Here is a 15373-nt window from a genome sequence, read left to right as displayed (position 1 = left end):
AGCCATGAGTTTTGGTGAAAACGTTCAGGTAGTTTTCATCTAACTTTTTCATGCAGCCTTTTCAGCACTTCCAAATAGTAAATTTGGTTAACTGTTTGTCCAGTTGGTACAAATTCATACTGAATAATCCCTCCGACATCAAAAAAGGTTAGCAACATCATTGTAACAAGTTCGCGAACTTAATTGGCAGAACTCGTATATACTTTATATTACATTACATGTATGGCAAGCAACACAGATAAAGCTTGTTGAAAAAATATAAAACTTCTCAAGGACTTTTAGAAAAGTCCACCTTAATCTTAAAACTAAAGTAGGATTTGATTAGACTTTCCCTTGAATCAACTTAAAAAAAAAAAAGGAAAATTAACAAAACAAAGAATCAAAGAAATATGTAAGAATATTATGTGATAGTCTCTCAATTTAAATAAATAAACTTGTAAGATTCTAAAATGCTCTTAGTTCATCCTTCCTGTAATGGGTTTAATTTTTCTAATTACTGCCCTCTAACTTTAAACATCTTGCTCCATTTAAGCTCAGTTGGGTTGCCAACTATTTTAAAAGGCTATTCAGAAAAATAAACTTTTCAAATATTTTAAGTTTCATATCATTTAAATGATTAGGATGGAATAGACATGAGTCTTTAAAAAAGTTCAGACCCAAATTTCCAAGCGTCAATGACCTTTTCTCTTCCTAAATAGGCACGTAAAAGTGGAAGATTTGTTAAAATGGTTTCAGAACTAATAGATGTGGTTTTAGTCAGAACTTCAAAAAAGATCTCAGAGTAGGAGAGGTTCTACTTGTTTAGTTTAGTCATTTTTGCTTGGAGACCAAGTGTGGGAAGCATATACAAAGCATAAATAAAGCAAATTATTGAAAATTCTGAAATGACCCTCCTTAGGAAAAGGTCGGCTGAATTTAAAACGGAAAAGTCATTAAATCACATGAAATGATGTTGACAGGCATCGTATGGCTCAGCTGCCAACTTCCTCACCCTGTGCATAAATATATTGCTGAGTTACACTAAAATTCTTCTCGGCACAGATTCCGTTAGTACACCAAATGGTGAAGGACAGATCATTGTGTAGTGAAGTTAGAACTTTGTTCTTTAGACCTTCCTTTTCAGAGCTCTGTTAAACTTGGATCCCAACACTTCCTGCCCTTTGCCTCTCAGTGACCTTGATCTGGCCTCCCACCATTCAGCTTTATAAAACAGAAAAGTCTCTCTTATTAATAGCTGACATTTGCTAATGTGAGATTAATTGCATTTTATTGCAAAAGAGCATTTAATTGATATGGATATGAATTTGCATTTTGTGTCCGAATATTTATTTTTCCCCCATTAAAGTAATTTCAGGCTTCAGCAATTACTAGATCTTATTTAATAATTCTGTGGTAACTATAAGAAGGATGGAGGATGGAGGGAGGTAACTGAATTCTCCAGAATACATGGGGTCCTGATGCCCTGGGGCAACAAACAGACCTGGCTATTATTGCTAAAAACCTATCATGAGGTACAAGGTGCTATGATCCTCTGTTACCAATGCTCCCAAGACCTACAGCTCTCTGTGCCCTCCCTCCAGACTCCCAGAAGTCTCTTTCCCTTTCTGGAAAGTTCTGCTCTTCTCTAACCACCTCTTATTGCCAGCACATGCATATTTCCTTTTCTGATCCATTTGACATTACTGTAGTTTAGTTAGTCTTTAATTATATTTTCTGCCATAACATCCCTGTTATAATGACTTGGAACACAGCCCTGCGCCTCTGATATTTATGGTTCCCATTTAGCTCTGCCTTTTCAGGAGAGTCACAGTTTCAAATATTCTGCCCTATTGTCCTCATAAATGGACTCATATTTATCAAACCATCTGTCCTGGATTTCAGTTTCTAAAATAATGCCTTGGCATTCTTGCTTGGAATTTAAAACGCTTTTTTTCTCATGGAAATAATATTATAAATGTCGGTAAGACTCTCGGGCAAGACCCATCATTGAACATAGTACAATTAACATTAATGAACTATTTCTCAATTAATCCACAAGCCTACTGATTTTATGGTGGACAAGGGTTTAGAGAGTATCTCAGCATTTGGGGGCCAAAGGGGGTGATAAGCTAATACCAAAAGAAAGCAGGTAATGCTGGAGAAAATACAAATAACTACATGTAATAGTTGTATATACATAAGTTTGGCTTTTTCAGATCATAAGGAACAAAGATATATCCAGTTCCTGTCAAGTAATTAAAATTATTATATAGATGATCAGGGAAGTAAGTAAGAACAGAAAACAATCCCAGCAGCCAGAGAACTGAAATCATGGAAAAACTGGAAGTGAACCTGAAAACAGAACAGCACGGGTATCTCTGCAGACACAGCAAAGCTGCCGAGATCGTTCCACCGTCTGCAGCAGTGCTCTGCTTTAAGATGACTCAGCTAGGCCCTATTTTGGCTCTTTCAACTTCTCTTATCCTACTTGACTCTCATGCTATCCCGCATTAAAATTGCCCAACTGAGAGAATGTTCTTGCTTTAGAGAGTCTCCAAATAATGCACCAAGGGCCACATCAGGGCTGCTGTCCACTCAATAAACAACTGCTTTTGGGAATTCCACCAATCCTTAATCTATTCAGTTGTAGTGAGGGTGCTGAATCAGGGTGGCCATATGTCCTGGTTTATCCTAGTTTGTCCCAGACAGTCCCAACTTACACTTGTTATACTGATGTAATAGTACCCCCTTTCATTCTCAAAAGTGTTTGGTTTGTAATACAATTTATATAGTTGCTCTATGCAGACTCACATTGAACTGTATCATGCAATTTGTAGGTCAGAAAATGCATGCAGGAGGGTACGTACTGGCATTCATCCCAACCATCTGTCCAGTTCTTTCAGGTATTGCCTCAGCAAGGGCCAATTGATTAAATTGCTAGGTTATGGGACTAATTCTACCAATAACGTGCAATTCATCAGTTCTAGATGTAAATAATGTGTCATTGATTTATTCAATATATTTTTTATGGAGTGCTTCTATATCCCAGGCACTATCCTAGCACTGCAGAATCAATAGTGAACAAAACATACAAAAACCCCTGCTCTTATGGTGCTTACATACTGGTTACATATTTTCCAAATCATCACAAATATTTATTAACTACTTCTATATGCTGGGCACTGTTGTCATCATACTACATATATTATCTCAGTGTCCTCAAAATAACTGCGTGGAGTGCATCCTATTATTGCTGTTATCGTTGTCATGATCATGACCATCATCAACATCACCAAGGACTGAGCCACAGAGAAATTTAGAAACAAGCCAAGATGAGACAGTGGGTGAGTGGCGCACCTAGGATTTGAACCCAGACATGCTAGTTCTAAGTCCCTACTCGTGACCACTCTATTATGCCACTTCCCTGTTTGCAGGAACTGCAGTATCCCTCTTGACAATTTTCAGAAATTGTAGAAGAATAACAGGGTTGTAAAAATCCAAGGGAGGTCACCCTTACTTAAATTTCAAAGAAAATCTGAACTGAAATATGAACAAGCTAATATTACCCTTCTCCTATCAATTTTCAGCACTATTGTGGCACAAGTTAACCAGTTTTTGTTCATTCGTTGGAGGAGAACTTGCAAACCAATTGCCCATGGGTGCCACATGCTCAAAGTTTATATTTATCTTAGATTACATGCAAATGTCTAGTTATTGTTTCTCAAGTCAATACCTCATCAGGATGGTTGAGTTCTATAGTATTTCCAGACTTAGCCACACTTTGCTAAATCCAACTTTCCAGCCTGTGAACCCTTAGACTCTTGTCTCCCAACCAGGTCACCATTCTAGGTGCCACCTTTCCTGAAAAAATAAAATAAAAAACAAGTATAGATACCCTTATTTTCCTTCCTCAGTATAATTGTGGGGAAATTATCTCCAAGACATTGGAGGGTTTTATGCCAAAATGCAAGATTAGATCACTATTTAAAAATTAGTCAATATAGTGCATCACATTAACAGAATTAAGGAGAAAAATTTTATGATCCTCCCAATAATTACAGAAAAAGCAACTGATAAAATCCAACTTACATAATAAAAATCTCAGAAAGCTAAGGAGGGAATTGCCTCAATTTGATAAAGGATAGCTATGTAAATAAAACCTTTAGCTAACTCCTGTGATGATAAATGAATGAACTTCTTTGCCCTAATGTCAGAAACATGTTAAAAATGTCTACTCTTACTCCTTCTTTACAACACTGTAATGGAGGTACTAGCAAAGCAAGAAGGCAACAAAAAGAAATGGGCATATCAGAGAGGATCTAAGATGGCAGAGTAGATAAACATTGTGCTTCCCTCTCCCATGGCCATATTAAAATTACAACTAAATCATAGAACAATCAAACTGGAAAACCATCTGAAGTCTAGCTAAACAGAAATCCTATAACTGGGGATTTAAAGAAGAAGTCACATTGAGAGTGGTAGGAGGGCTGGAGATGCAAAACAGCTGGCCCTAAACCTGTGTGTGGAGATTGTAAATTGGGAGGAATATCTTTGCCACAGACATCCTACCCAATGGAGCAAGGGACTCAGCCCTCCATATCAGGCTCCCCAGCCCGGAGTACTGGTGCTGAGAAGAAGAGCTACCACACCTGGCTGTGAAATACTGTGGGGATTCTGACCATCTGGGTGAGACGGAAAGCGCAGGAAACACAGATGTTCTCTTGAAGGGCCCACACACAGACTCACTCGCTCACAGACACTGACCCTGGGCTCTGACCCTGGGCTCTGAGGTACAATGAATCGGGGAGCTTTGGAGACATACAAGGCAGGGGAACTGAAATGCCTAATGTTCGGCTTCAGAGGGAGGACTGGTGGACAGTCAGTATTTTCCTGGTGAAGAATCCACCTTTGTACAGACAGCAGGAGGGTGCTATGTTTTCTGTGTTGAGTCCACCTCCTCTGGCCAAACCTGAATCTGATTGGCCTGTTGAACTCCACTCTCTGCCCTGCTGACTCACTAAGAACCCGCCCCACCCAACTCTCGCACCTCTGGAGGCACTGTCTCTGAGAGCAGCCAGCCCTGCTTACTTTGCTGTCTTTCTTGGAAAACTATGGGACAAACTCCAGGTAGGTGGCAACTGTCCTCAGTATGCTCTGAGACTTTTGCTAAGTAGATACAGGCTTAGCACTCACACCAAACTATAATTTATTTTAACCTATTAACCACAATTCTTCCTACTCTAATGACTCCCTGACACCCTGCCTCGCATACCGCACAAGGTGTTATCAGTAGCTGAACCTCAACATAGCCAGCAGGTGGCAGCAGGCCTCAGGGTGTCCTTGCTTTTTGCAGAGATACCCCAGACCTGGTACTGGTGGCAGCTGTCCTCATTTCACAGTGTGGCCTCTCCCATGTGACTTCAGGTTCAACCCAGGCAGTGAACAACTATGGATTACTTTGTAGCTCCTACCAGACAGCTCCCAGCCAGTCATTGGCAGTGGCTGACCTGGGCCTTCACTGGAGCCCCTCCCAAGTTCTCCCAGAACCAACATACTTGGAGGTTAGCTTCAGACAACAGCAGACCACAGTCTAATTAACCCCTCAAGTGGCACACACAAAGGGTAGTTTCAATAAGCACCAGAGCCCACTGGAATGAATCCCATTCAGTGGGATAAGCCTCCTGCACAACAGCCCATAAGCTGTGGACGTGGCCAAACCCTATGGCCAGTGAACCTATGGATCAATACCACCCACTGACATACCAAGAGAAATCAAGGCTCAACTGTAACAAGGAGGTACACACAATCTGCCCAACAGACACTCCTGGAGCACCTGGCTCAGGTGATGAGGGAGACCATGCCACTGGGCCCCACAGGACACCTACTAAATAAGACCACCCTGTCAAGACTGGGAGACACAGCAGATATAACTAATACACAGAAACAAACTCAGAAGGCAGCCAAAATGAGGAAACAAAGAAATGCATCCAAAATGAACGAACTGGAAAAAAATCCAGAAAAAGAATGAAATGAAATGTAGGCAAGCAACCTACCAGAGACAGAGTTCAAAACAATGGTTATAAAAATGCTCAAGGAACTTAGTGAGAACTTCAACAAAGACATAGAAAGCATAAATAAAGGACATAGAAACTATAAAAAAGAACCACTCAGAAGTGAAGGATACAATAACAGAAATGAAGAATGCACTAGGAGATATCACCAGCAGACTAGATGAAACAGACGATCAAATCAGTGATTTGGAAGACAAGGTAGCATAAAACACCCTATCAGAATGGCAAAAAGAAAAAAGAATCACCCCTCCCAAAAAAATGAGAATAGTTTAAGGGGCCTCTGGGACAACATCAAGCAAAGCAACTTTTGTATTATAGGGGTACCAGCAGGAAAAGAGAGAAAGAAAGAGATTGAGAACCTACTTGAAGAAACAATGACTGAAAACTTTCCTAACCTAGTGAAGGAAATAGACAAAAGCCCAGAAAGCACAGAATGCTAAGGAAGATGAACCCAAAGAGGCCAGCCCCAATGCACATTATAATTAAAATGGCAAAGGATAAAGACAAAGAGAGGATCCCAAAAGTAAGAAGAGAAAGGCAACTAGTAACTTCTAAGGGAGCTCCCATACTACTGTCAGCTGATTTCTCAACAGAAACATTGCAGCCAGTAGAGATTGGCACAAAATATTCAGCATGATGAAAAGCAAGGACCTACAACCAAGACTACTCTATCCAGCAAGTCTATCATTTAAAATTGAAGGAGAGATAAAAAGCTTCCCAGACAAGAAAAGGCTGAAGGAGTTAATCACCACCAAAGCAGCATTACAAGGAATGTTAGAGGGACTTCATGAAGAAGAAGGAGGAGAAGGAAGAGGAGGAGGAGGAAGAGGAAGAAGAGAAGGTGGTGGTGGTGGAGGAGGAGGAGGAGGAGGAGGAGGAGGAGGAGGAGGAGGCGGAGGAGAAAGTAAAGGGATGGAAAAAGATATTTTATGAAAATGGAAAGGAAAAAAAAAAAGCTGGTGTAGCAATAGTTATACCAGACAAAACAGAATTTAAAACAAGGCTATAACAAGAGACAAAGAAGAACCCAGTAATCCCAATTCAGGGTATTTACCTGAAGAAACTGAAAATGCTACTTTGAGAAGATGTGTGCATCCATATATTCATTGCAGCATTGTTTACAATGGCGAAGATGTGGAAGCAGTCTGGGTGTCTGTTGATGGAAGAATGGATCAAGAGGAGGTAGTACGTATGTACAATGGAATATTGCTAGGCCATGGAAGAGAATGGGTTCTTGCCATCTGCAGTGGCATGGATGAACCTGGAGGATGCTGTGCTTACTAGAGTGTCAGACAGAGAAGGACAGATGCAATATGATTTTGCTTATATGTGGAATCTAAGTTAAAATTAACAGAACAGAAACAAACTCATAGATACAGAAAACATTCTGATGGTTGTCAGATGGGAGGGGTTTGGGGGTGTAGGTGAAAAGGGGGAAAGGATTAGAAGTACAAATTGGTTGTTACAAAGTTGTCATGGGGATGTAGGGTATAGCATAAGGAATATAGTCAATAATACTGTAATATAGTCAATGATAATATGGTGTTAAATGGGTACTAGATTTGTTGGGGTTATAGATGGGAGGGGGTTGGATGGCAGAGTGAAAAAAGTGAAGGGATTAAGAAGTACAAATTGGTTAATTACAAAAAGTAGTTACAAACTCCCTAAAAGGGAGTTCCCATAAAATTGTTAGCTGATTTTTTCAACAGAAACTTTTCAGGCCACATGGGATTGGCATAAAATATTCAAAGTGATGAAAAGTACAAACCTACAACCAAGATTACTCTACCTTGCAAAGTTATCATTTAGAACCAAAGGACAGATAAAGAGCTTCCCAGACAAGAAAAAAGCTAAAGGAGTTCATCACCACCAAAACAGTATTACAAGGAATGTTAGAGGGGCTTCTTTAGGTGGAAAATAAAAAAATATGAATAATAAAATGGTAAAAATTACATATCTATCAAGAATTACTTTTAATATAAATGAATTAAATGTTCCAATCAAAAGATAAATTGGCTAAGTGGATAAGAAAACAAGACCCTTACATATGCTGCCTACAAGAGACTCACTTCAGATCAAAAGACACTCACAGATTGAAAGTAAAGGGATGGGAAAAGTTATTTCATGAAAATAGAAAGGAAAGAAGAAAAATCTAGAGTAGCAATACTTATACCAGACAAAATAGACTTGAAAACAAAGGCTGTAACAAGAGAAAAAGGACCCCGTAATCCTACTTCTCGGTATTTATCCAAAGAAGCCCAAAATACTACTTCGAACAGACATGTACATTCATATCATTGCAGCGTTGTTTACAATGGCCAAGACATGGAAGCAGCCTGGGTATCCATCCATGAATTAATGGATAAAGAGTAGGTGGTACATAATACAGTGGGTTCCTGCCATCTGTGTTAGCATGGATGGAACTGGAGAATATTGTGCTGAGTGGAATATATCAGACAGAGAAAGACAGATGCAATGTGATTTTGCTTATATGTGGAATCTAAAGAACAAAATAAACAAACAAATCAGAAGCAAACTCTTAGACACAGAGAACATTTTGATGGTTGCCAGATGGTAAGGGGGTTGAGGGGTGAGTGAAAAACGGGATTAAGAAGTACAAATTGGTTGTTACATAGTAGTCATGGGGATGTAGGGTATAGCACAAGGAATATAATCAATAATATTGTAATAACTATGTCTGGTGTCAGAAGTGTACTAGATTTATTGGGTGATAGATGGGTGGGGATTCGGGGCAGCATGAAAAAGGTGAAGGGATTAAGACATAAAAATTAGTAGCTACAAAATAGTCCTGCAGATATAAAGTAAATCATAGGAGATATAGTAATAACTATGAGTAGTGCCAGGTGAGTACTAGACTCAGGGGGATCACTTCTTTAATTATATAAATGTCTAACCACTACGTTGTACACCTGAAATTAATATAAAATAATATTGAATGTCAAATAAATAAATAATTTACAAACAGTAAGTTTGGCATAGGTGCAGAGAAAAAGGAATCCTCATGCGCTGTTGGTGGGACTGCAAATTGGTGCAGCCACTATGGAAAATGGCTTGGAGGTTCCTCAAAAAATAAACCTAGAGTTTATTAAAGGAAAAGAATTACTATAACAACCATTTTAAGCGTCTTTCAGACACATTAAGCATTCTAGACAGGCCATGTCCAAATTTCAATTGTCCTTCCTTTGTAAGGTTCATAGGGAAACCCCACCGTAACAGCCTCCTCTGCACTTCCACCTGACACACAGGGCACAAGTTCAAGAAATTTATTAACTTCTTGCTTCTTTCTAGAAAGAGAAATGGTAACTTTGTATATTAATCCATAACTACTTCATAACTAAAATGTCTTGCCTATCACCTGTCAGCTGCAAGTGACTCAGGTCAGTCACCACTTCAGAGCTTTACTCCTTAACAGATTTTATTGGCACAGCTCTGGAGTGGCCATCCAGTTCTTTCAAAATGTGTTCAGCCAGAAAGGCCCAAGTCCATGCAGCTGTGGAAAAGTTACAGTTCTGTGGTTTCATGTTAATTATCTTACAGTTATTGTGTAATTAGCGCCTCTTAATGTATGCTACCAAAAATAAATATACAAGGTGTGATAAAAAAATACAGTGAATGTTTAAATTTTAAAAAAATTATTACAGTAAAAGACACATTGCCATAAACCCCATTATAAATACTCCCCCTCGCTTCGAACACTTATCCCATCATTCTTGCCACTTTCTGAAGCAGTTCTGTAAGTCCTCTTTTGTGAGTGTCTTTAGTTGCGTTGTCATGGCTGCCTCAATGTCCTGAATCATTTTGACTTTGGGGAACAGCCAGAAGTTGCATGGTGCCAGATCTGGTGAATAAGGTGGATGAGGAAACACTGCAATATTTGTATTTGACAGAAATTGCTGTATATCAGAAGCAATGTGTGACACAGAGGTTGTCATGATGGGGAATGATTTACAGCACCCTTTAAAACACACCTTTCAAACGTAGCTCACACCTGACTGATTGAACCGAACAAGTTGAGACTTGTCACATACTGTTACTAAGGTTTGACTTGCCACTTCCCGTACCAAAGATCCCTGGCTTTCTGTTGGATGGCACTCGGCAGCAGCATTCACTATATTTTATGATCACAATGGAAAGGCTCTGTGTCACACATCACTTCTGGTATGGCAATTTCTGTCTTCTGGCTCTTCCCCAAAGTCAAAATGACCATGAAAGGTAAACATTTTGAATCTATTCAGGACATCGAGGCAGCCATGACAACGCAAGTAAAGACACTTACAAAAGAGGACTTCCAGAACTGCTTCAGAGAGTGGCAAGAACGATGCGGTATGTGTCTTCAAAGCTAGCAAGAGTATCTTGAGAGGGATTAATGGCTATGTGTCTTTTACTGCAATAATTTTTTTTTTACTTAAACATTCACCATATCTTTTGATCACACCTTGTGTCTACTCCAGACTAGCTGTAATATTGTTTGTATAATTGGATTTCCTAATACTGATATTTGTCATCCCCACAGAAAGTATGTTGGTTTTCTTTTAAAAAAGAAAGTGCATTTGAAAATAAATTCAGATGGAAAAAAAAAAAATGGTGGATCAGAAAAACACCAAAATGTGTAGGGAATACCTCAGAACTAAAGAGCCTGAAATGGAATCTCAGTTGGGATTTTTTTATACCCTACTGGTCACATAGGCATTTCTACTGGTAATCAGTCCCAGCAGCAGAACCCTCCTGAGACCAGATGCAAATCATGTAGCTATTATCAATAAAAAATGCTGAAAAGCTGATACAACCAACCCTGAAATTCCTTGTTCCACGACTAAAAAGCAAAACTTAATCAGTATGTCTCATGCCTCCAACAGAGGTCAGCGCAGTGCAAACACTTTAGCAAAACATCTCAAAGCAAATAAAGAGCTGCTGGATATAACCTTCATGACAAAACCCCTCAACAGAGCTGGAATCGACACCATCTCTGTCAAAATCCTAGCAGTCATTTTTTGTTGAAATTGAGACACATTCCCAAGTCTGTAGGAAATTCAAACATTCTGAAACAAAACAATATTGAAAAGAAGAATGAAGTTAGAGGACTCCCAATACCTGATTTCAAGACTTACTATAAAAGTACAATAAGCAAGATGGTATGGAGTTTACATAAATATACATGACCAGATCAGTGATGTAGAATGGAGTCTAGAAATAGGTCCTCACAAATATTACACCATTAACTGATTCTTGACAAATATACCAAGGTAATTCACACTTCTTCTCCCTATCTGTCCCACTAAGTATAGCTAAAATTATTTTAAAAACAAACTAAAGGGCACCAAAATTTTGCCACCCTGAAGTTACTTTTTGGGATATTAATTTTAAGCTGTTTATTAAGAAACAAAAGACTCAGAAAGAACTTTTGGCCCTCCCCCTTCTCCTGCTGCAGAGATTCAGACAGACACCTGTTTCAGGAAAGGAGCCTTCGCTTTATCACCTTAAGAATCTTCACCCTAACATTAGTCAGGAAGATCCCAAGTCTGTTAGGTCGTTACCACCTACGTCTCATTGTTTCTGAGTTGCATAGCAAGAATTTTCCTGCCAAATATGTTCCTCTCTTCTTTACCTATAAATCATCCATTTTCACTTCTGAAATCTAATACCCTATGCCACCCCCATCACTTTCTCCTTTGTTCAAAATGCCTTATCTACAAAATGTTGCCTCACTGTCTTGAATTCCCTATGCACATGTATTGAATACCTGATATTCTCCTGTTAACCTGTCTCTGTTAATTTGTTTATTAGCCCAGCTAGAAGGACTTAGAAAGTGGGGGGAAAAGTATTTTTTTTAGCCCCCAGAAGACAAAACAACACATCAGAACCTGAGGAACAACACCTTGTGAATTCTCTGGGCTTTATTTTGTCTAACACATTCCACACTGAGTGCTACAGTAGCCAGCAAACCTGGAAAAGCCAACAGGCACAGACAAAAAATGTCCCCTAAATAGTCTTCTCTCTCTAGCCAAAGGAGTATGAAAGGGTAGTCTAGCCTCTGTTAATTTTTTTCCAGCCTATTATCTCACTTCATATTTGGTCATTTTCCACCCTCACCTGGTTGTAATGAGGTGCTAATACACATCATCCAAACCCACTGGGGTACTGTCAGAAAATGCTGAGGGCTGGGACTTTTAATTAAAATAATGAGCAGAGCCCCAGGAACTCATGGGACTCTCTAATAATCATGTCATCCAAGTCCTAGAAGGAGAGGAGAAAAAGGACAGGACTAAGAGTTATTAGAAGAAATAACAGCTGAAATTTGCTTTCTCCTTTGATTTCCCTTAGTAATGTTTTATGGTCGAAGCAAAAATTACGACACTGAAAAGAAAAAGCATTTGAAGTGGTTGAAACAGTTGGGCCAATAAAAGCCCCCTATTAAGAAAACCATTCATATTGTACTTAGTGAGAGTATTGTAGTCTGGAATCAGATTGCCTGGGTTCAGCTTTCAACTCTATATTATACGTGTGTGATGTTAGGCAAGTTCCTTAGTCTTTCTGTGCCTCTTTCCTTGTCTGTGAAATAAGAATAATAACAGTATTTACCTCAATGGATCTTTGTAAGGATCAAATGCAATAAATGTAAAGTGTTCACTGGCACATGATGAGTGTCAGACTGATATTAGCAATTACTATTATTCGTTATTATCATCACAGACTTTTTTCTAATCATATACATATCTTTTATACTATATTATATTATATCATATATTTTTTTCATAAATAAAATGTTGGGGGAAGAAAGAGTTCATCTAAATGCCTTAACATAAGAATTTGTTGTGTTAAGGTATTGAAACTGAGGGTAATTTTTTTCTCTTCTTTAATGTGGTTATGATTTTAATAAAAATACAAATATAATAATTTTATTTTTAAAATGAACCTCAAATCCTTCTACTCACAATAAAAAAAAATTTAAACAAAAACTAAAACTATAACTCTCTAGAAAAAAATAAGAGAATATCTTTATACCCTTTCGGTAGGTAAAAATTTCTTAGGGCTCAAAAAACAGGAGAGTGCAAAAAATACTATCTATAAAATAAAAATATGATAATAAGTTGGACTTTATTAAAATTAAAAACCTCTGCTCTTCAAGAAACACTATTAAGAAAATGAAAATGTAAGCCACACAATGGGAGAAAATATTTGCAAAACCTAGCTGATCAATCCTTTGTATCTGAAATCTATACTACCCAACTGGGAGGAAGAAAAAAAAAAAAAAAAAAGATAGCTAAGAAAAAAAAAAAAAATTGAACAAACACTTTACAAGATATTCAAATGTGTATAAGCACAAGAAACAATTCTGAATCTCATTAGTAATCAGAGAAATACATATTAAAACTAGTGTAAGGGACCACTTCACACCCACCAGAACAGATAAAATTCAAGGCTGACAATACCAGGCACTGGTGAAGATGTCAAACAGATATGGGGAGAAAGTGTAAACTCCACACAGACAGTGGCCCTGGCAGGGAATCCATTTTTACTTTTTTTATTAACATCATAACAAAACAACATTGAAGAAAAATGACATGATTGAAGACCCTACTGTATAATATCCACTTTAATCCTTACAGCAGCCTAAGACATATTATTATACCATTATTGCCACTGAGAAACCGGCCACATTAAGAAATGGAGCCAAGGACAACTCAACTGGTAAGAGGTGGAGCTGAGATTTGTACACAGTCTGATATCAAGACTCAGGTATTTGCTTTTCACCACAATAATATTTTCTGAGACATCAGCAAATTGATTAGGTACTTACTTCCCAAAGAAGAACGCAGGCATATTAGGCCAGCACTCACAGAAAGTGTCCCTGTGTCTGATTTGTGTGAGGTCACTGCACCCGATGGGTCTCTTTCTTAGTGTTAACATCACCCTGGAGGAACTCTTCCAGGAATTGCCAGAAGGGTTTCTTCTCCAACATCTGATCTTGTTATCCTCAGGCGATCTGAAAGAGACAAGGCAGTTCACTTGGGGCCGCACTCTCAAGTCGCCTGCCTCAGCTAAATTTTCCTCTTCTGAAAATAAAGCTGCTGCTAACATCTTGTTGGCAATTGAGAGACAAATCTCACTTTGCCAGCCCAAAGCTAAGTCTAACTGGAAAAATTCTTTCCCTAACTGAGGTATTTTCATCTAATTACGGGGAAAATTAAAGCTGGTCTCTTTTCAGCTAATTTTCCTAACTCTAACTTGTTAGTTTTTCATTAAAAAATTAAAAACCTGCCAGAAAATATATTCATTTTAACTTTCTGGAGCCTTTTCTCCTCTGTCTCAAAATAGACAAAGCAAAACAAAACAAAAACTTAAACTCTGATGGTCTTTTGTCCAGCAGTGTGGGAGATAGCTAGTCCCTCCACGGTGATTACTATGGACCTCTGCTTCATAAAGATAAACAAAGTTGACAGATCTAGGCTCGAAATCTAGCACCATCACTTATTCTTTATATTATGTTAGGCAAATATTTAATACTATCCTTGAGCCTCACTATCTTTGTCTACAAAATGAAAATATTACTTAATATCTACCTCATAAAACTGTAGTAGTGCTTCCAGGATCTAATGTATGTATCATGCTTAACACAGTCTGGGATAAAATGTATGTATATAAAAATATTAATACCTCTCCCCATTCATCCTTTTATTCATGCACAGTCAACTTAAATTTCTTGTGTTTCCAGTCCAAAGCCATCACTTAATCCAACCTTAGATTTTTTCAGTCAATATTCTTTTCTGGAAGCCTTTAAACATTAATAGAATATTTTTAAAATATGGCTTCCTTTCAAATCCAAACCAACATTGATAGTATGGAAATCAAATTAGTGAGTAGTATGAAACTAGAGAAAAAGTTGATATGCTCAATGCTAGATTAGGAACCAAAAGGGGTTCCATCAAATCTAATTGTGAGCTGAATCTGACTAGAACTCAGCATGGATTAATAAATTTAGACAACAGTTCAAAAATATAGCAGCACATACATAATCTTTTGAGGATTTAATTTTCTACATGATTCATAAGGATCAACAATCTATGTGTACTTTTTTACACACTAAAAAGAAATATGTTTTTAAAGTGTATGGTCCACTTTAATTGTCTTCAAAATGTGGAGGTTGCCCCAAATTATTCTACTTTATCTGCATTACTGGGTACAAAGTACCAGAACAAGGAAGGTTACCCTATTTTACCCTGAGCCAATCAGAACACACTTAGATGTAGTTTGGGGTATTAGAATGAATGAGATTTTGGAATACTAGAATGAGTGCTAAAAAG

At 38.1% G+C, this 15373-nt stretch overlaps 1 long non-coding RNA gene across 1 annotated transcript in view; it reads right to left on the bottom strand.

Annotated features, from left to right (window-relative positions):
• LOC141568522 (uncharacterized) overlaps positions 1–14840 on the bottom strand; it is a 35535-nt gene extending 20695 nt beyond the window's left edge. The window contains exon 1 of the long non-coding RNA XR_012491677.2: positions 13870–14840. This is a non-coding gene — a long non-coding RNA (uncharacterized LOC141568522). The remainder of the gene's footprint in view (positions 1–13869) is intronic.
• Between the last annotated feature and the right edge of the window lie 533 nt (positions 14841–15373).

The sequence above is a fragment of the Rhinolophus sinicus genome, chromosome 7, assembly GCF_057876585.1.
Source record: "Rhinolophus sinicus isolate RSI-liver-muscle chromosome 7, RSI-T2T, whole genome shotgun sequence".
Lineage (NCBI taxonomy): Eukaryota > Metazoa > Chordata > Mammalia > Chiroptera > Rhinolophidae > Rhinolophus > Rhinolophus sinicus.
The sequence above is the reverse complement of the archived record's forward strand: the minus strand, read 5'-3'. Positions and strand labels throughout refer to the sequence as shown.